The 22,198-nt window shown below is 45.3% G+C and overlaps 1 long non-coding RNA gene across 1 annotated transcript in view; it reads right to left on the bottom strand.

The window, feature by feature from the left end:
* Positions 1-21,839, bottom strand: part of LOC131831557 (uncharacterized) — a 51,908-nt gene extending 30,069 nt beyond the window's left edge. Inside the window, exon 1 of the long non-coding RNA XR_009353692.1 lies at positions 21,299-21,839. This is a non-coding gene — a long non-coding RNA (uncharacterized LOC131831557). The remainder of the gene's footprint in view (positions 1-21,298) is intronic.
* Between the last annotated feature and the right edge of the window lie 359 nt (positions 21,840-22,198).

Genomic DNA, 22,198 nt, shown 5'->3' with positions numbered 1-22,198 from the left:
AGTGGGAGGTTGGGGGAACCAGGTGGTGGGTATTAGAGAGGGCACGGATTGCATGGAGCACTAGGTGTGGTGAAAAAACAAGGAATACTGGTAAGCTGAAAAAAATTTAAATAAATTTAAAAAAAGAAAGAAAGCCATGGCTTTCTGTACATTGACTTTCTATCCTGCCATGTTGCTGAATTGTTGTATGAGTTTTAGTAGTTTGGGGGTGGAGTCTTTTTCCATATAAAGAATCATGTCATCTGTGAAGAGAGAGAGTTTGACTTCTTCTTTGCCAATTTGGATACCTTTTATTTCTCTTTGTTGTCTGATTGCTGTTTCTAGGACTGCTAATACTATGTTGAACAAGAGTGGTGAGAGCGGGCATCCTTTTCGTGTTCCTGATTTCAACGGGTAGTCTGTGAGCTTCTTCCCATTGGGGATGATTTTTGCTGTGGGTCTTTCATAGATAGATTTTATGAAGTTGAGGAATGTTCCCTCTATCCCTATACTTTGAAGCGTTTTAATCAGGAACGGATGCTGGATTTTGTCAAATGCTTTTTCTGCATCAATGGATAGGACCAAGACAACATGGTACTGGCATAAAAACAGACACATAGACCAGAGGAACAGAGTAGAGAGCCCAGATATGGACCTTCAACTCTATGGTCTAATAATCTTTGACAAAGCAGGAAAAAATATACAGTGGAAAAAAGACAGTCTCTTCAATAAATGGTGCTGGGAAAACTGGACAGCTATATGTAGAAGAATGAAACTCAACCACTCTCTTACACCGTACACAAAGATAAACTCAAAATGGATAAAAGACCTCAACGTGAGACAGGAATCCATCAGAATCCTAGAGGAGAACATAGGCAGTAATCTCTTTGATATCAGCCACAGCAACTTCTTTCAAGATATGTCTCCAAAGGCAAATGAAACAAAAGTGAAAATGAACTTTTGGGACTTCATCAAGATCAAAAGCTTCTGCACAGCAAAGGAAACAGTCAACAAAGCAAAGAGGCAACCCACGGAATGGGAGAAGATATTTGCAAATGACAGTACAGTTAAAAGGTTGATATCCAGGATCTATAAAGAACTTCTCAGACTCAACACACACAAAACAGATAATCATATCAAAAAATGGGCAGAAGACATGAACAGACACTTCTCCAATGAGGACATACAAATGGCTATCAGACACATGAAAAAATGTTCATCATCACTAGCCATTAGGGAGATTCGAATTAAAACCATATTGAAATACCACCGTATACCACTTAGAATGGCCAAAATTAGCAAGACAGGAAACAACGTGTGTTGGAGAGGATGTGGAGAAAGGGGAACCCTCTTACACTGTTGGTGGAATGCAAGTTGGTGCAGTCACTTTGGAGAACAGTGTGGAGATTCCTCAGGAAATTAAAAATAGAGCTTCCCTATGAACCTGCAATTGCACGATTGGGTATTTACCCCAAAGATCCAGATGTAGTGAAAAAAAGGGCCATATGTACCCCAATGTTCATATCAGCAATGGCCACGGTCACCAAACTGGAAAGAACCAAGATGCCCTTCAATAGACGAATGATAACAAAGATGTGGTCCATATACACTATGGAGTATGATGCCTCCATCAGAAGGGATGAATACCCAACTTCTGTAGCAACATGGACGGGACTGGAAGAGATGATGCTGAGTGAAATAAGTCAAGCGGAGAGAGTCAATTATCATATGGTTTCACTTATTTGTGGAGCATAACAAATAGCATGGAGGACATGGGGAGATGGAGAGGAGAAGGGAGTTGAGGGAAATTGGAAGGGGAGATGAACCATGAGAGACTATGGACTCTGGAAAAACAATCTGAGGGTTTTGAAGGGGCGGGGGTGGGAGGTTGGGGGAGGCAGGTGGTGGGTATTAGGGAGGGCACGGATTGCATGGAGCACTGGGTGTGGTACAAAAATAATGAATACTGCTACGTTGAAAAGAAATTAAAAAATGCAAATAAAAAACTAAATGACATGTGTCAGTAGCCATTCAAAGTTCCTCTTTGTGACGGCAATTGAATAAGCTGAAAATACGTTCAATACCTATGCTTTTTTATACTCTCTGAGGGGCATTTTGTTTTTTGGAATTATTACCCACACAATTCACAATATTGTTTTGTAGTACATCTCCCACAACTCCACTTGGTATCATAGTTTGATATTTCCCACTCAGCTGGCTTTGATATGGCCAATGGTAGTGTGTGTGTGTATGCGTGTGTGTGGGCACACGCACTATTCTGTGTAGCATGGGTTTGGCTGCCTGGGCCCCGCACTCAAGCTTCTGTCCCTGTGGAAAGCGCTGGATATTTGGTACAAAGCAGAATGATAGGGACGTCGAGGATAAGATGGCTGCGTCTTAAGGGAGTGAATGAACGTTCAAAAAAAGAAGAGATTTCAGTGGAGGTCAGCATATGAGGTAGGTGATGAGTAGATGAATTTTATGTAATATTTACTCAGAATGGAGGATTTACTTTTGTTTGTCTTGTTGTGAGTAGATTGTTTTAGAGCAGTTGGAGGTTCCCAGAGAGGTTATGCGGGAGGCACAGAAACTTCCCCTCACCCCTTCCCTCCCACGCAGTCTCCGTTCCCTACCACAGCCTGTGTGAGTGTGGGGCATTTGCTAGAGTTGATGAACCAACGCTGCTGATCTAATTTTGATAAGGCACTGGCTGGGGCCCAGAGAGCTCTTGGCGGGGAATCTGTCCAGGGACCCGAGCCGGGCCCACCAGCCCTTCCAGCGTCTGGGCAGCCCGCAGCCCATCTTGCTCACGTGGCTTTCCTCAGACGGACGAACCCTTATTCTAAATCGAACCTCGCCGGGCTCATCCCCCGTGTAGAATCACCCCTAGCTCCGAGCTGTAAGGGGAGGCTTCCTTTTTCCTAACCCCGTCCCCTGCAACAGGCGTTTTGTGGAACTGGAACCCTGCACTGTCGAGGCAGCTGTAGGTTAGCAGGAAAGAATACAAATGATTTCATGAATGTATTTAGGGGGTCTTGTTTTTACAAAAGCGGTAGCTTGAAATGGGGTCCGTTGCACTCCACAGAATTGCTGGATATTCACAATCTTGTAGGTCCCACGACCTCAGATTCCCCAAAACACATTTTTCTTTGTTTGAGCACCTTTCACACAAGGGCAGGGACGGCTGGAGAAACGTCAGCACGGAGGACACCTCACTGGTTTGCCAATCGCTTGCTTTGATTTTCATTTCCTTGGGTTCAATTTCAGTGCATGTGTGTGAGTGAGAACTTTCCGGGCCGTCTGTGAGGGTGGGGGGAAGAAGAGTTCCTTGCCAGGGACGGAAAGCAGACGTGTGAGCCCTGGGGGCTGTGCGAAGTGGACTGGACCAGCCCTGGTGGCGCCCTCTCTGCTCCACCCTCTCGGCCTGGCCACGTTGACCAGAGTCCGGCTGCTCCGGCTGGCCTGCGTTCTCATGCTGCAGTTGGCGGGTGGGAGTCTAAATCATCTGCAAGCACTTCTCCATCTCAACAATAACAATTCTGCACGCAGAACAATAGTTCACAGCGTACAAGAAATGCATTTTTTTGGTAACGAATTAAAGTCAGCTCAATGTTCATTGAATTTAGTTCAACGTTAAATCCATCTGTCTGTTCAGAAAATCATTGCATGTCCCTTAATACCAAAACCTTCCCGGTTGCCTCAGCAGGCAACCCTCCTGCATAATCTTCAGGGAACTTGAGCACCGTCCGTCTGGGGCCAGGACATGGGAACGGATGCTCTTGGCGCACCAGCTACTGTTCATCTCTTTTTTTTTTTTTTTTTTAAATTTTTTATTTTTGATAAACATATATTTTTATCCCCAGGGGTACAGGTCTGTGAATCACCAGGTTTACACATTTCACAGCACTCACCAAATCACATACCCTCCCCAATGTCCATAATCCCACCCCCTTCTCCCAAACCCCCTGCCCCCGGCAACCCTCAGTTTGTTTTGTGAGATTAAGAGTCACTTATGGTTTGTCTCCCTCCCAATCCCATCTTGTTTCATTTATTCTTCTTCTACCCACTTAAGCCTCCATGTTGTATCACCACTTCCTCATATCAGGGAGATCATATGATAGTTGTCTTTCTCTGCTTGACTTATTTCGCTAAGCATGATACACTCTAGTTCCATCCACGTTGTTGCAAATGGCAAGATTTCATTTCTTTTGATGGCTGCATAGTATTCCATTGTGTATATATACCACATCTTCTTGATCCATTCATCTGTTGATGGACATCTAGGTTCTTTCCATAGTTTGGCTATTGTGGACATTGCTGCTATAAACATTCGGGTGCATGTGCCCCTTTGGATCACTACGTTTGTATCTTTAGGGTAAATACCCAATAGTGCAATTGCTGGGTCATAGGGCAGTTCTATTTTCAACATTTTGAGGAACCTCCATGCTGTTTTCCAGAGTGGCTGCACCAGCTTGCATTCCCACCAACAGTGTAGGAGGGTTCCCCTTTCTCCGCATCCTCGCCAGCATCTGTCATTTCCTGACTTGTTGATTTTAGCCATTCTGACTGGTGTGAGGTGATATCTCATTGTGGTTTTGATTTGTATTTCCCTGATGCCGAGTGATATGGAACACTTTTTCATGTGTCTGTTCGCCATCTGGATGTCTTCTTTGCAGAAATGTCTGTTCATGTCCTCTGCCCATTTCTTGATTGGGTTATTTATTCTTTGGGTGTTGAGTTTGCTAAGTTCTTTATAGATTCTGGACACTAGTCCTTTATCTGATATGTCGTTTGCAAATATCTTCTCCCATTCTGTCAGTTGTCTTTTGATTTTGTTAACTGTTTCCTTTGCTGTGCAAAAGCTTTTGATCTTGATGAAATCCCAGTAGTTCATTTTTTCCCTTGCTTCCCTTGCCTTTTGCGTTGTTCCTAGGAAGATGTTGCTGCGGCAGAGGTCGAAGAGGTTGCTGCCCGTGTTCTCCTCAAGGATTTTGATGGATTCCTTTCGTACATTGAGGTCCTTCATCCATTTTGAGTCTATTTTTGTGTGTGGTGTAAGGAAATGGTCCAATTTCATTTTTCTGCATGTGGCTGTCCAATTTTCCCAGCACCATTTATTGAAAAGGCTGTCTTTTTTCCATTGGACATTCTTTCCTGCTTTGTCGAAGATTAGTTGACCATAGATTTGAGGGTCTATTTCTGGGCTCTCTATTCTGTTCCATTGATCTATGTGTCTGTTTTTGTGCCAGTACCATGCTGTCTTGATGATGACAGCTTTGTAATAGAGCCTGAAGTCCGGAATTGTGATGCCACCAACGTTGGCTTTCTTTTTCAATATCCCTTTGGCTATTCGAGGTCTTTTCTGGTTCCATATAAATTTTAGTATTATTTGTTCCATTTCTTTGAAAAAGATGGATGGTACTTTGATAGGAATTGCATTAAATGTGTAGATTGCTTTAGGTAGCATAGACATTTTCACAATATTTATTCTTCCAATCCAGGAGCATGGAACATTTTTCCATTTCTTTGTGTCTTCCTCAATTTCTTTCATGAGTACTTTATAGTTTTCTGAGTATAGATTCTGTGTCTCTTTGGTTAGGTTTATTCCTAGGTATCTTATGGTTTTGGATGCAATTGTAAATAGGATTGACTCCTTAATATCTCTTTCTTCTGTCTTGCTGTTGGTGTAGAGAAATGCAACTGATTTCTGTGCATTGATTTTATATCCTGACACTTTACTGAATTCCTGTATAAGTTCTAGCAGTTTTGGAGTGGAGTCTTTTGGGTTTTCCACATATAGTATCATATCATCTGCGAAGAGTGATAATTTGACTTCTTCTTTGCCGATTTGGATGCCTTTAATTTCCTTTTGTTGTCTGATTGCTGAGGCTAGGACCTCTAGTACGATGTTGAATAGCAGTGGTGATAATGGACATCCCTGCCGTGTTCCTGACCTTAGCGGAAAAGCTTTCAGTTTTTCTCCATTGAGAATGATATTTGCGGTGGGTTTTTCATAGATGGCTTTGATGATATTGAGGTATGTGCCCTCTATCCCTACACTTTGAAGAGTTTTGATCAGGAAGGGATGTTGTACTTTGTCAAATGCTTTTTCAGCATCTATTGAGAGTATCATATGGTTCTTGTTCTTTCTTTTATTGATGTGTTGTATCACATTGACTGATTTGTGGATGTTGAACCAACCTTGCAGCCCTGGAATAAATCCCACTTGGTCGTGGTGAATAATCCTTTTAATGTACTGTTGAATCCTATTGGCTAGTATTTTGGTGAGAATTTTCGCATCTGTGTTCATCAAGGATATCGGTCTATAGCTCTCTTTTTTGGTGGGATCCTTGTCTGGTTTTGGGATCAAGGTGATGCTGGCCTCATAAAATGAGTTTGGAAGTTTTCCTTCCATTTCTATTTTTTGGAACAGTTTCAGGAGAATAGGAATTAGTTCTTCTTTAAATGTTTGGTAGAATTCCCCCGGGAAGCCGTCTGGCCCTGGGCTTTTGTTTGTTTGGAGATTTTTAATGACTGTTTCAATCTCCTTACTGGTTATGGGTCTGTTCAGGCTTTCTATTTCTTCCTGGCTCAGTTGTGGTAGTTTATATGTTTCTAGGAATGCATCCATTTCTTCCAGATTGTCAAATTTATTGCCGTAGAGTTGCTCATAGTATGTTCTTATAATAGTTTGTATTTCTTTGGTGTTAGTTGTGATCTCTCCTCTTTCATTCATGATTTTATTTATTTGGGTCCTTTCTCTTTTCTTTTTGATAAGTCGGGCCAGAGGTTTATCAATTTTATTAATTCTTTCAAAGAACCAGCTCCTACTTTCGTTGATTTGTTCTATTGTTTTTTTGGTTTCTATTTCATTGATTTCTGCTCTGATCTTTATGATTTCTCTTCTCCTGCTGGGCTTAGGGTTTCTTTCTTGTTCTTTCTCCAGCTCCTTTAGGTGTAGGGTTAGGTTGTGTACCTGAGATCTTTCTTGTTTCTTGAGAAAGGCTTGTAGCACTATATATTTTCCTCTCAGGACTGCCTTTGTTGTGTCCCACAGATTTTGAACCGTTGTATTTTCATTATCATTTGTTTCCATGATTTTTTTCAATTCTTCTTTAATTTCCCGGTTGACCCATTCATTCTTTAGAAGGATACTGTTTAGTCTCCATGTATTTGGGTTCTTTCCAAACTTCCTTTTGTGGTTGAGTTCTAGCTTTAGAGCATTGTGGTCTGAAAATATGCAGGGAATGATCCCAATCTTTTGATACCGGTTGAGTCCTGATTTAGGACCGAGGATGTGATCTATTCTGGAGAATGTTCCATGTGCACTAGAGAAGAATGTGTATTCTGTTGCTTTGGGATGAAATATTCTGAATATATCTGTGATGTCCATCTGGTCCAGTGTGTCGTTTAAGGCCTTTATTTCCTTGCTGATCTTTTGCTTGGATGACCTGTCCATTTCAGTGAGGGGAGTGTTAAAGTCACCTACTATTATTGTATTATTGTTGATGTGTTTCTTTGATTTTGTTATTAATTGGTTTATATAGTTGGCTGCTCCCACATTGGGGGCATAGATATTTAAAATTGTTAAATCTTCTTGTTGGACAGACCCTTTGAGTATGATATAGTGTCCTTCCTCATCTCTTATTATAGTCTTTGGCTTAAAATCTAATTGATCTGATATAAGGATTGCCACTCCTGCTTTCTTCTGATGTCCATTAGCATGGTAAATTCTTTTCCACCCCCTCACTTTAAATCTGGAGGTGTCTTCGGGCTTAAAATGTGTTTCTTGGAGGCAACATATAGATGGGTTTTGTTTTTTTATCCATTCTGATACCCTGTGTCTTTTGACAGGGGCATTTAGCCCATTCACATTCAGGGTAACTATTGAGAGATATGAATTTAGTGCCATTGTATTGCCTGTAAGGTGACTGTTACTGTATATGGTCTCTGTTCCTTTCTGATCTACCACTTGTAGGCTCTCTCTTTGCTTAGAGGACCCCTTTCAATATTTCCTGTAGAGCTGGTTTGGTATTTGCAAATTCTTTCAGTTTTTGTTTGTCCTGGAAGCTTTTAATCTCTCCTTCTATTTTCAATGATAGCCTAGCTGGATATAGTATTCTGGGCTGCATGTTTTTCTCATTTAGTGCTCTGAAAATATCATGCCAGCTCTTTCTGGCCTGCCAGGTCTCTGTGGATAAGTCAGCTGCCAATCTAATATTTTTACCATTGTATGTTACAGACTTCTTTTCCCGGGCTGCTTTCAGGATTTTCTCTTTGTCATTGAGACTTGTAAATTTTACTATTAGGTGACGGGGTGTGGGCCTATTCTTATTGATTTTGAGGGGCATTCTCTGAACCTCCTGTATTTTGATGCTCGTTCCCTTTGTCATATTGGGGAAATTCTCCCCAATAATTCTCTCCAGTATACCTTCTGCTCCCCTCTCACTTTCTTCTTCTTCTGGAATCCCAATTATTCTAATGTTGTTTCATCTTATGGTGTCACTTATCTCTCGAATTCTCCCCTCGTGGTCCAGTAGCTGTTTGTCCCTCTTTTGCTCAGCTTCTTTTTTCTCTGTCATTTGGTCTTCTATATCACTAATTCTTTCTTCTGCCTCATTTATACTAGCAGTTAGAGCCTCCATTTTTGATTGCACCTCATTAATAGCTTTTTTGATTTCACCTTGGTTAGATTTTAGTTCTTTTATTTCTCCAGAAAGGGCTTTTATATCTCTCGATAGGGTTTCTCTAATATCTTCCATGCCTTTTTCGAGCCCGGCTAGAACCTTGAGAATTGTCATTCTGAACTCTAGATCTGACATATTACCGATGTCTGTATTGATTAGGTCCCTAGCCTTCGGTACTGCCTCTTGTTCTTTTTTTTGTGTTGAATTTTTACGTCTTGTCATTTTGTCCAGATAAGACTAAATGAAGGGGCAAGTAAGATACTAAAAGGGTGGCAACAACCCCAGGAAAATATGCTTTAACCAAATTAGAAGAGATCCAAAATCGTGAGTGGGGAGAAAGGGGATAAAAAGAGGTTCAAAAAGGAAGAAAGAAAAAAAAAAACAAAAAGAAAAGAAAAAAAAAGGAAAAGAAAAGAAAAAAAAAAGAAAAGAAAAGAATTTTTTAAAAAAGAATACACCTAAGAAAAATGTAAAAAAGAAAAAATATATATATTAGATAAACTAGTATAAAATCGTTAAAAAAGAAAAAGGTAACAGTTAAAAAAAAAATTTTACCCGAAGGCGAGAAAAAAAAAATGAAAAAGAAAAAATTAAATTAACTGCAAGACTAAAAAAAATCACAGGAAAAAAGCCATGAGTTTCGTGCTTGGCTTTCTCCTCCTCTGGAATTCTGCTGCTCTCCTTGGTATTGAAACCGCACTCCTTGGTAGGTGAACTTGGTCTTGGCTGGATTTCTTGTTGATCTTCTGGGGGAGGGGCCTGTTGTAGTGATTCTCAAGTGTCTTTGCCCCAGGCGGAATTACACCGCCCTTACCTGGGGCCGGGGTGAGTAATCCGCTCGGGTTTGCTTTCAGGAGCTTTTGTTCCCTGAGCGCTTTCCGTAGAGTTCCAGAGGACGGGAATACTAATGGCGGCCTCCTGGTCTCCGGCCCGGAGGAGCCGAGAGCCCAGGGCTGCACTCCTCAGTGCGCGCTCAGAGAACCGCGCCCAGTTACTCCCGTCTGCCTGACCTCCGGCCGCGCTCCGAGCTCACCGAGCCTGCGACTGGTTCAAGGTAACACGGAGCTGCACGCTTACTGTCGGCTCTGTCTCTGTAGCCGGCTTTCCCGTTCCAATACCCGCAAGCTCTGCGACACTCAGACACCCCCGATCCTTCTGTGACCCTGCGGGACCTGAGGCCACGCTGACCCCGCGTGGGCTTCGCCCCGGTTTAGCCTCTGGAGCGATGTCCCTCAGCGGAACAGACTTTTAAAAGTCCTGATTTTGTGCACGGTTGCTCCGCTGCTTGCCGGGAGCCGGCCCCTCCCCCCGGGGTCTATCTTCCCGTCGCTTTGGATTCACTTCTCCGCCGGTCCTACCTTTCAGAAAGTGGTTGTTTTTCTGTTTCCAGAATTGCTGTTTTTCTTCTCTTCGATCTGCCGATGGATTTTCAGGTGTTTGCAATCTTTAGATAAGCTATCTAGCTGATCTCCGGCTAGCTGAAGCAGTCTCAGCTTGCTACTTCTCCGCCATCTTTCTACTGTTCATCTCTTGAAGACGCCATGACAGGGAGCAATTTCTTATCTCAGTTGCCAACCTCCCAATTGGGGAATTTATAAGCTAATGTTTTTTCTGCCTTTTCCTCGAGGAATAAAAAAGAGAATTAGATTTATGTCCTGGGCTCCTTAACTGCCTCTGTTTTTAAACGCTGGAGAGGATATGGAAAAAGGGGAACCTCTTACACTGTTGGTGGGAATGAAGCTGATGCAGCCACTCTGGAAAACACTGTGGACGGTCCTCAAAAAGTTGAAAATAGAGCTACCCTACGACCCAGCAATTGCACTCCTGGGTATTTACCCCAAAGATGCAGATGTAATGAAAAGAAGGGGCACATGCGCCCCAATGTTCATAGCAGCAATGACCACAGTCGCCAAACTGTGGAAGATGCTGAGATGCCCTTCAACGGACGAACGGATAAAGAAGATGTGACTCACATCTACAATGGAGTATTTCTCAGCCATCAGAAAGAACGGACACCCGCCATGTGCATCGACATGGGTGGACCTGGAAGGGATGATGTTATGTGAAATAAATCAAACAGAGAAAGACAATTTTCATGTTTCCACTTATACGTGGGACGTAAGGAATAGCATGGAGCACATTCGGAGAAGGAAGAGAAAGACGAAGCCGGGAAAATCAGAGGAGGAGACGAACCATGAGAGACTGTGGACTCTGCGAAACATACTGAGGGTTTCGGTGGCAGGAGGATGGGTCAGCCCAGTGATAAGTACTAAGGAAGCGTGTGTTGCAGCGAGCACTGGGTGTTATACGCAAACAATGAATCATGGAACACGACAGTGAAAAAGAAAATTAAACAAATTATTTTTTCTCTTCTCAGCTCCTTAATCAGCATGTCTCGACACTGAATGCATGTTAGTACTAGATGGAGAGCTTTGAAAATACCAACGACACTATCTGGGACCAGGCCAACTCAGCCAGGGTCTCAGGGGGAGGGGGCTGGGCCTTTCCTCTCCTGGGCAGGGAGTGGCTGTTCCTGGTTTTCGTATTTGCGAGCCCCACTGGGGTTCTTACGGGGAGCTCAGCTTGGGGCCCGCTGCTCACGTAATCATGCTTTCTCGAAGCGCCACACGTCTCCCCCCACAGCTCCTGCTCTTGTAATTGACTGTCTAAGGTATGATTCTCAAAGTGTGGTGGTCTGACAAGCGGCAACAATGTTGTCTGGGAAGCAGATGTCAGTTCCTGGGCCCTGTCCCAGCTCTGCCGGCTCAGGGACTCTCAGGGTGTGGACCCAGCAATCTCATCCCGCACCCAGGGGAGGCCGGTGTGCGCTGAAGCCAGAGAGCACCTGTGTGAGGCGCCCACTCTCCCCTCTCCATGAGCAATTCCAATTTTCCAGCTTTGGCTTTGGCTTCCTTCTTCTGGTGGCGGGTGTCCACCGGATGTCCCAGCGGTGCCTCGTGGTCGTGTTGAATATGAAGCCCAGGTCTTCCCTCCTTGTCTCTTCCTATATTCCTCACCAGGATTCTGACCTCCAGGCTCAGTATCTGGGTTTTCTCAGCTTTACCTTGCTCCTTTTCCCGGCAACCAAATTGTCCCCAATTCCATCGGCTGCTTCTTCACTATTGCTAGGAGGCCTGGCTTTCCTGGGATCATCACAGCCACTCTCTCCAAGGGACACAGACTCCGCCGTGCCTCGCTTCCCCCACTGTCATCGTCTTTGCTGCCGCTCTTGGGAGAACCTCCCTGATTTCAAACCCCTCCGCCCTCACTGAATACCAGAAACAAACATATCCATCAAAATCGGTGCCAGATGCAACCCCTCCCCTGTCCGTCGGGCTGCATCATGGCCATCCCCAGTGGGTTCCTCTCCTGTGCCCCATGTCAGACAGTGGCAGCTGGGAGCGTGAACCGTCTCCTGGCCTCCTGCCTCCGCCTCCCGTGTCACCCGTGTCACCCTGCTGCTTCTGCTGACGTTGCTTCTCTCTCTGACCACACAGACCCTACCTCCTGCCGTCCTTCAGGCTCAGCTAAACTGTGTTTCCCACCTACAAGCACTGGCACCCTTTTTGCCCTTTTTAATGCTTAGCATTTTCTTTGCGGCGTTTGTAACGATTGACATCGTAATACGCGTTCTACTTTGTACAACAAACAGAAGATACACTCAGACAATGCCCCCGCCCCCGCTCTCTCGTCACCTGAGCGTCACAGATGGATTAAGAATCGGGTAATTTCTTTTTTTCCAGTTAGCTTTCCTCTCACCTCCTTAGCCACCTGCTTGTCTGTCTGCTGCACATCTCTGTACCTTACTGCAACCTCTCCAAACACATCCCTCTCAATTTCTCGAATTTTGGTAATGATATTCCTACTCTCATGGACCCAACTTGAATCCCTGGAGAGCTGTTCACTCTTCTCTTCACCTCATATCATCTGCTTCGCCACGTTGATTCTTCCAGTTTATTCTCTGTGGAACCCTTGTTTCTCCAGTCCTTATGCCCAAGGTCCAGTAGATTGCCGCGTCAGTCCATGCCTGTCAGATGTGTGGCAAACACAGGCTGGGGCAGCAGGTATTTCAGTAAGGGATGCCCGTGTCTCGTAAGAATGCGCACTGACAGCTCGGCACAAGGAGGCCAGTATTCGGGACACCCTAGCACAAGCCAGGCTATCTCAGGCTGTAGAACAGGTCAGCATCACGTCCCACCTGCTGTTGCTACTAGTCTCTGCTCACTCGGCCACCAGTTGTGCTCCCACCAGCTTCCAACTTTACACCTGCCCACATGAGAGCCCAGTGTTGGTCCCCAGGAGACACACACTTAGTTCTCTCCCCACGGAGGCACCTGGCCAGGGAGTTTCTGGAGCTCACAAAGACCCAGCCAAGCAAGGATGGGGAGCTAGCTCTGAGTCTCCACTCCAGCAGAAGTCTGCTTGTTCCCTCCAAGACTCTCTTTTGTTTTAAGGTGCAAAAGGAATGTACAACACTTCACTAATTTTGCTCAGCAAATCCTCAGTCTGTCTGTTTTCCTGTAAATTGTTAACAGTCTCCTTTATACTTTGGAGGTGAGTGAGTTCAGGGTCTCCGAACGGTTTTGGGCTATCACATATACAGCACGCACGGTTCACCATCCATCTTCAGGATGTAGCATACCTGAGATCTTTCTTAGCTCTGTGGGCTCAGCTGAGACCAAAAGAAAATGTTATTTAACATCTGGCTCCTCAGTTGTAGCAAAATGTGTATTTGCTACACCACAGAGAAACAAGTTCAACACAGATCAAAGCTCACTGCTGAGGAGTCCAGTCTTTCTTCCACTCAGCCGCATCTCCCCACCGAGTGCCTGCATCCAGAGCTAGCATCCACTCTCTCCCCAGCATCTCCCCTTCCACTCTAGCCGCCAGGGGCACCAGTTTCCGGTACATGCGTGTGTGTGTTGGTGCATGTGCACAAGCACTTGTACACTTGGCCAGGCACGTTTTCTCAGATTTTGCAAATTCCCTTGGTTGATATTAAAATTAAAAAGGGGATTTTACCAATTCTGTTTGTAGGGCAATTTTCCTTCCTCTGTTAAGATTTTTGAAATATTTATTATCTGGGAATAGTTTTTCTTCCAATTTATAGCTCCCTGGAGCTTCTATTTTTAATTTATTTTAATTTAAACATCCCAGGACACATGGCTCTTTGCTTTTTCTGTCTGATCACACTGCAGGGCTTAGGAGGGTCCCAGGGGAGCCAGAGGCTGGAAACTTCTTTTCCCAAAACCCCACTTCTTGGTTTTTAGATATCAAATAATAGTTTGTCTCTGGGAAGATTGCCAGCCACTGTGTGTCTGCAGTTCAGGCCTTTGTCAGACTCTGGGACATTCATCAGGCACCTTACCCAACATTTACAACTAGTATGGTTCCAACTGAGTTATGTAAATGTAACCAGTGTGGTTAATATTGAGTGGAACAAAATTCTATATTAAAGTTAATTCAATTTAAATATTCAATGTATTTGTAAATTATAACCATGCTTATCTAATTTGTTCATACTAATAAACAATTTTACAGTGAACCCTTCAGATGTAGACTAGATACAAGAACACAGCTTCTGAACCTGACGGGAAATCGGCTTAGTCTCATCGCAGGCTGGAGGTGTGTCAGGGCCACTGGCATCTTCTTCTTTTGCTAAGAGGCTAACCCAGAATTACATGAGAAATGTGTGCAAAAAGAAAGTATTCATCAGAAGTTTGGCTGATAGACCTCAAACTGTATGCCATTAACATCACTCCTTCTCTTTTACCCAGGAAAATTTCAAGTGCAAAATGGAATCACAACCTGGAAGAATTCAGGGCAAGGACTGTAAAGTCCCACCTGGACCAACTAAGGACAAAGCCAGCTGCCTGCTGCGACCTAAAATCCTTCTGGAGTGAAAGGGACTTAAGTTCCCCGACACATCCATCGCTCTGGTGCCATATGCATAGGCATCCTGGGGGGAGCAAGCCTGCTGGTGGCACGGCTCTTCAGCACTACCCCCCAGAATCTGAGGATACTCCATGAGTCAACAACAACTTTGACTAAGGTAGTATTTAATGCTTTACCAAATGCGGTCCCATACCTGTTATTCCACGTCCATCACGGACCCTGGGATTTGCATGGGTACAGTGATCCTCTCCCTAAGGCGGGTGTTAAGGCTTCTCCCACGGTAACCATCCCAAACCACCGTTGGGCTGTCCTGAGTGGCTGACTCTGCGGGACCCATGGCTTCTCTGCTAGCTCCGGTTTCCCGTCAGTCACCCTCTAGCCCTCCCCACCCCCCAAACCCCGAAGCCTCCCAGCACCTCTGCACCAGCTCTTTGGGCAACTTCATTACACTGTTATGGATGTGAACAGAACTTAAGCCCCTCTGGTTCCCTCCCCGCAGGTCCTGTTGACATGGGTTACTGATTCTGGTGCTCTTAACGTGCATATCAACTCATTGATTTGAAAGTTTGTTTCTTTCAAAACCAGTTGCAGAATGCATGGATAGCTCATGCAGTGTGATCTTGTCCATTTCTGCCCATATCCATGTGGCCAGGACTTCTTTATATTGTAAAAGTTATTTTCCTTGATACATCAGTTTTGATTTTCAGCAATAAATTGGAAGGGACAGGATTCATATCCATGGCTTATACATCTTCTAGGGCATTTTAAATTATCCCTTAAAGTTGTTCAAGAACTACTGGTGCTTTAGAATTGCCATGTATGTGATAATGTCCCGATGGTTTACACATGGTGATGGAAACATCACTTCAAGTCCTTTGAAGCTCTGTACGGTCACATGAAGCATGAAGTCTATCTGTGTTTGTTTTGGGCTTTTGTGGTTAGTTTACATCTAAAAACCCCAAGCAGATGCACTTCCTTGATGGAACTGTTCTTTATCAAACCAACAAGAGTTGAACACGGAGCAGCGATTGTTAATGCTCGCTTTACTTGTGAGGTCAACACCGGAGTGATGGTGGCGGCTCTGCCCTGGCCATGTGGTGCCACATCCGAACCTCCGATGGAGCTGCTGTCTGCCCACCTGTGCTGACTTCCCCCTTTCCACCCAGCCTCCAGATCCAGTTGTAGCCTCTTGGGCTTTGTGCATACAGCAGCGTCTCTGCAGCATAGCAAGTGGTTACACTCTTTCCCATTTCACTGTGTGTGGAACACCGAGGTGGGTTTCCAATCCCTGGGGAGGACAGGCCTCTGAAACAGCAGTCCTAAAACTTCAGACTTCATTTTGGAAGAGGGAGAATGCCTCTAAGCACAGCACTATGTTTTTAGGCAACAGTTTCTGGGGTTTCCAAAGCAATTCCTCTACGGTGTTCAGGAACTCAGCCTCTGCTGTTGGGTCCACAGATGAGTGACATGTACTGGCTCTTCCACTAACAGCTTAGCCAACTAACAGCTCTACTGGAGCCGTCAAGCTTCTTTGCATTGACTTTGAAGCATACCTAAAAAGTAAAGGAGAGCCTGGTTTGGCACCATCCCCTTGGTGGGTCCTACTCCCAGGTCTTGGTCGGTCCCACTCCCAAGGTCCACACTTTCTGTGGGTCATGATCCCAGGGTCCACCAGCATTAAATTCTATTCTGCATATACTCACCCATGGCTAGTTTCTGGCCATGAATCAAAATGAGTAATTAGAGAAAAAAACAATCTGAATCTTTGATCATATTTGAATCATACTATTTGAATCATAACCAATGAGTATAGCAAGGTAGACCTCAATCTAAATCCGACATTAATTATCTCAGATTCTCAAATATTAGGATTTCCCTATATTTAAATCATGTATAAAGGAAAAAATAAAACAAAGTTAAATATCAATACTATATAGACTTCTCTAAAAATAAATAATTCTTGGCATGGGTTGTCTGAAAAATCATTTCAAGACTATTAACACTGCAGGAAATCAACATCTCACTCATTCTAAGCCACGAACATGGCCTGCGTTCCTTGTTTCAGCTGCGTGGGTTGGTGGGGGTGTACGTAGTTGTAAACAGAAGAGGCACCTGTGGACACGTACTCTGCAAATGTTCTGTATAGGTTTAAAGCGTCCCCTTGAGTCATCCAGCCATGCTCAGCCATGAAGTCTAGAAAGGTCTAGAAGGACACTCTGCACTGGTTTTATAGGACTGATTCCCCTCAATGAAAAGGAAAATGAGAGACTCAGTGGAAAATCTAGTTAAGCAATTGTCAGCCTTTAATTACTTGGTCAGTGAAGAATCTAATGGCCTTCCTTGTCTCCTGTCCCTAGCAATGGACAGAGTTCAAAGCTCTATATTACCTCTACAATTATATATTTTAATGGATTTACATATATTTCAGCTGGCTGGGGTTAGTGGAGGTGTATGTAGTTGCCAACAGAAGAGGCTTCTATGAGCACGTAGCCAGCACTTAAAAATAGATAGATAGAGGGACGCCTGGGTGGCTCAGTTGGTTAAGTGGCTGCCTTCAGCTCAGGTCATGATCCCAGCGTCCTGGGATCCCTGCTTCTCTCCCTGTCTCTTCCTGCCACTCTGTCTGCATGTGCTCGCTCCCTCTGTCTCTGACAAATAAACAAATAAAATCTTTAAAAAAAAAATAGAAAGAGATACAATTTTCTACAAGAGATAAGTAAACTTGCGCAAGCCTTGTAAAGTGGAAGGCCACGAAAAAGCGACAGTTCAGGATAACCAAGAATGAAACTCGCTCACACTGTCATACCATCGATTGGTATTTGGCCCAGTGATGCCCCTTTGTAACGGCTCCTTTATTTTGCAGTAAAAATTAACTTACACATTTTCTGAGCCTGAGGCCTTGTCGGATTACAAGCTCCCTCCCCTCACGCTCTCCCAGTGGTTCCTTCCCCCACAGGCACTGTCTGTCCGTCAGGCAGGAAGCAGGAGGTGCCCAGCCCTGGGAGGCAGTATGAGTCACAGCGGGTGCTCACAGAGGCCAGGAGAGAACAGCATGACTCTGAATAAAATTAAGGAGGGCACAGAGGACAAGGATATTAATTTTGCCCCTGATTGGGGGACACTGGCATGTTTCAATGGCTTAATATCTTCTGGACTTTGTAATTAACATCCCACCTGTTAAAGACTGTGGAGACGGCAGAGCAACCAGGCGAAGGAGGAAACAGTCTTTCTTTCCAGCGCCACGATCACAGGAGGTCGTGGGGAGGGACTCGCCTTCGGGATGGGGCTGGAGGTCAGGTTTCCAAGGGATTTAAGCTAAGGTATTGAAATTTATTTTGAAGACAGTAGGGACATTTCACGTTTCAGAGGAGGGAACTTTGATGAACTGATTTGTGTTTTCAAAGGCAACTCCCAGAAGTTTGGGCATAAATCAAAGGGAAAGTGTCTGGAAGCTTCCTTGTTTTATCTTCCACATTCAAGTCTGTGGTCCAATTCAACTTAATTTATGCCTTGTTGGGAGGTAGAGGCCAAGATTCTTTTTTTTTTTTTTCTATGTAGATACTGGATTTACCAGGTGCTCCCTGTGCAAATGTTCTATTTTTTTTAAAGATTTTATTTATTTATTTGACAGACAGAGATCACAAGTAGGCAGAGAGGCAGGCAGAGAGAGAGGAGGAAGCAGGCTCCCTGCTGAGCAGAGAGTCTGATTCGGGGCTCGATCCCAAGACCCCAGGATCATGACCTGAGCAGAAGGCAGAGGCTTTGACCCACTGAGCCACCCAGGCACCCCACAAAGATTGTATTCCGTATAGATACAGCATTTACCGGGTGCTCCCTGTGCAAATGTTGCATTTCCCCCTGACTTGCAATTGTTTCTTCATTGCTAATTAGGCCACTCTCAACAGTAGGTGGATTCAACAAAGATCCCAACTAGGGGTCTCCCTGCACCCACTCCCTATAACTTCATTTCTGTCCTGTTTTACTTTGGACATAGCCGTGTGACTTATTTTGACTAATTTGGGGTGAGTACTGAGCTGCACAGTACATGTGAATTTCCAAGTGCCCTCCTGCACGATGACAAAGGCTTTCCTTTCGAGCTCTGAATTCACTGTGGTAACATGGAGGGCTCTAGGGAGCTGAGGGACCCATGTCTCAGATTCCAGTCATGCTGACGATCCTCACTGAAGCAGTCATAGACTGGCAAAGCCAGCTGACCCCAGCATGGGGAGTGGCCCGGGATCCAAGGCACTGACCAGCAGCTCCACTGGGATCAGTACATCTTTTCGTTGACCATCGACATGTGAGCAAATAATAAATTGCTTTCCAGCATTGCATGTTAGGATCGTTTGCAAAACCTCCTTTTCAGGTCAGTAGGTAACTGCTACAGAAATTGCTGGGTAGAAGAAGGACTTCCATAACACAAATCTGGAGAGCTTCCTGCCCCCTGGGACTGAGTGGAGGACGAGATTGGAAAAATGAGATGGAGTTTCTTAGGAGGCTGAAATTGTGGTGGCCCATGTCATGGAGTGGTGGGCCAATTTGTAAAACCGTCATGTGTGGAAAGTCAAGCCAGCAAATGTACTGAATAAACATTTGGATTTAAACAATTGTATTTTGAGGCAGAATGTTGAGCATTCAGCTGGCTTCTGTTAGCTCTGTAATGAGCCGAAGCAAGAACAGGGCATTTTATGGGCAGAATTTAGAGGAAATATGGACACACTAGAGTTTTCAGGGTTGAGATGTAGAATTCTCATCTCCAGCATTTCCACTAGAGAAAGGTCTTAACACAGTGCATCTTCTCGGCTGACAGGCTTTACAGACCATAGAAGATGAATCCAAATCTAGAAAAGTAACGGGGATATAACACTATCCATGTATCCCTGAATTCACAGTTCATATTCAAATTGTACTAATTTTCCCAATGATGTTCACCATAGTTACCTTTTTTCTACTGTAGGATCCAATTGAGAACACCGCATTGCACTGGGCTGTCGAAATGGATATTTAGTTCTCTTTAATCCAGAAAATACACTCACTCTTCCTTTGTCCTCTGTGATCTTGACATGAAAAATTCAGCTTAGTTATTTTGTAGCAGTTGGGTTTGTTGCATACTTCCTCAGGACTACATGCAGGTCACGTTTTTGTTGTTGTTGTTTTCGTAAGAGTACTGCCGAAGAAATGCTTCCTCCTCAGAGCACCATGTCTGTAGGCCCATGTTGTCTGTCCCATTATTGGAGATGTTAATTGAGATTACTTGGTTAAGGCTGTGCTAGGGTAACCCGTTGTAAAGCTATTATGCTGTTTGTAATTAACAAATAATGTTGAGTGTATGTACATAGTTATTATTTATTAAACCTCTGCTCATCAGTTTTGCATCCACTGAAGAAGCCTGCTTGAATCTATTACAGCTTTAATGGCATTGCATTTTCTTTATCATGTGTGATGCCATTGGGGCTGTTGGTGACATGTAACCAATCACTTCTAGATAGTTTAAACGGGGGAAAAAAAAAATACTGAAACAGGGTAGAGACACTCAGTGTTGCACAGGACCAGAGAAGCCTCCTTTGAGGTGTTGCAGAGAGGAAAGCTGCCCACGGACACTGCGTGAGTTTCCAGCGGAAGGCCCACTGCCCCCCGCAGACACGCCCTGCTGGGGCTCAGCACAGACACCATGGCTAGACCTGGGGCCCCACTCCCCGTCACTGGATTGGAATCCACAAGGCATCTCTCTACTCTCCAGATTCTCTAGTTCCTCAACTGGAATCCTAACCATGCCTATTCAAATGTGCTGAGTGGTGGAGACAGTGCCTGCCTCCTAGCAGAGGGTGGGTCTGGGAAGTGAGTTCCATTTCCTTCGTGCGGGGGCAGACCCCAGCTCACAGTGGGAGGGAGTTACCAACCCTGGGAAAGGAATGTTCGCAAGTTTGTAATTATTAACTTGAACAGCCATAGACTTTCTTTTCTTTCTCTCTTTTTTCTTTCTTTCTTTCTTTCTTTCTTTCTTTCTTTCTTTCTTTCTTTCTTTCTTTCTTTTTCTTTTCTTTCTCTCTCTCTTTTCTTTCTTTTTCTCCCTTCTTTCCTTCCTCCCTCCCTCCATCCCCCCCCTTCCTTATTCTCTTCTCTCCTTCTCCTTCCTCTTCTTCCCGTGGTGAGGAGTGCATGCTGTCTGTCCTGTGCTGTCTGCTGTAGGGTCCAGCTAGATGGTCCCTATTCCTAGGCTTTCAGACCCCCAGAGTAGCACATTTAAGGGAAGACTGTCACCACAGCAGAATGCTTTGTGTCATCGGGGCAGCTGCGGTACCTGAGGAGACCATTAAGACCTCTTGCTGTGTCAAGGGAACCCTCAGAGGAGGTGCAGTTTGGATGGAAGTTTGAGGGGCACCATGGGGGACATAAGAGAAAGTGTGTGGTGGTGGAGTCCTCACATGAGCGGCTGTCAGGGAGGAGAAACACAGCTTCAGAGCTTCAAAGCCAGTCCTTCTCTTGACTGGCAAATACTGCCAAGTCACGTAACCACCAGAAGCTCTGCTCCCTTGTTTGCAGCACGGGTTAACCACCCCTGCCTCAGTAGAGCTGCTGAGAGCAGTGAAGTAGAGAGGGCCCTTGGCAAGGTGCCTGGGTGAGAGGCGCCCGCTCCAGGCATGGGCTCCATGACAGCTGTGCGCCGGGGGGGGGGGGGCAGCCACGGGCCTCCTTCCTTCTCTCCATTGAGCCAACACACGACCGACTGTGCTTACCTCGCTGAGGTTGTGAGTTCACTGGGGTAATGGCAGGTCCCGGCCTCCTCGCCTTCAGAGATCTGTTGTGAAGCTGTGGGCTTGCCTGCCAGCAGCCCTCATGGGCTTCCCCAGACCAGGTGCTTCTGCTCAGCTCCCTCCTGGGACCAACGAAGCAGTGGACCGAGCGCGCAGGAATCCCCCGTCAGATGACACCCCCGGGGGCAGGAGCATAGGCCCTGTGGGTCTGACCCTGCGGGTGTCCAGGGCCGGCGCTCCTTGTGGGAGGGAGCGTACAAAGCCCGAGGTCAGCCCAGCTCCACACAGCTCAACTCTGCACTGACCGGAGCCAGAGCAGCCCTGCTGAGCCCTAGTGTGTGCCAGGAGCTCACGGTGCCTCTGCATGTCCACACTGCCCCTCCACCTTCCACAGGTTTTCCCAGTGACAGGAGCCAACCTGAGGTCACGATTGCTCACCATCCATCTGTCCATCCATCTGTCCATCCAACGGAACTTGGCTTTGGCATTCCATTCAGAGGAGACTGAATGACTTAGAACAGGCAGAAACCAAAGTGCTTCGTGCAGTCTGGACCCACTGGATCATGGCTCCGCCCCTGAGGCTGGAGAACATTGACCTTATTTTCCTGGATTTCTGATGTAGCGTGAGGTGGGCATGGCCTGTCCGTATCTAGACTCCCCTTTCTTCATTCTGAGACTACAGCAGGATGAAAGAGAAGCTCTTCAGATGGAGCCTCCTGGGGATGTGCCAGGCCGGCACAAACCATCAGCATCAACTCCCCGAGGAACTGCTCCTCTTTGGGAGGCTGCCCCCAGGGACCCATATCCTTGGAGCCCCAACCACATCCCATTTCCCTGGCCCCGAGCAGAAATTAGGGAGGCTTAGGATTGTCCTGGCGGTGA

This window comes from Mustela lutreola, chromosome 5 (assembly GCF_030435805.1).
Source record: "Mustela lutreola isolate mMusLut2 chromosome 5, mMusLut2.pri, whole genome shotgun sequence".
Classification (NCBI taxonomy): Eukaryota; Metazoa; Chordata; class Mammalia; order Carnivora; family Mustelidae; genus Mustela; species Mustela lutreola.
The sequence above is the reverse complement of the archived record's forward strand: the minus strand, read 5'-3'. Positions and strand labels throughout refer to the sequence as shown.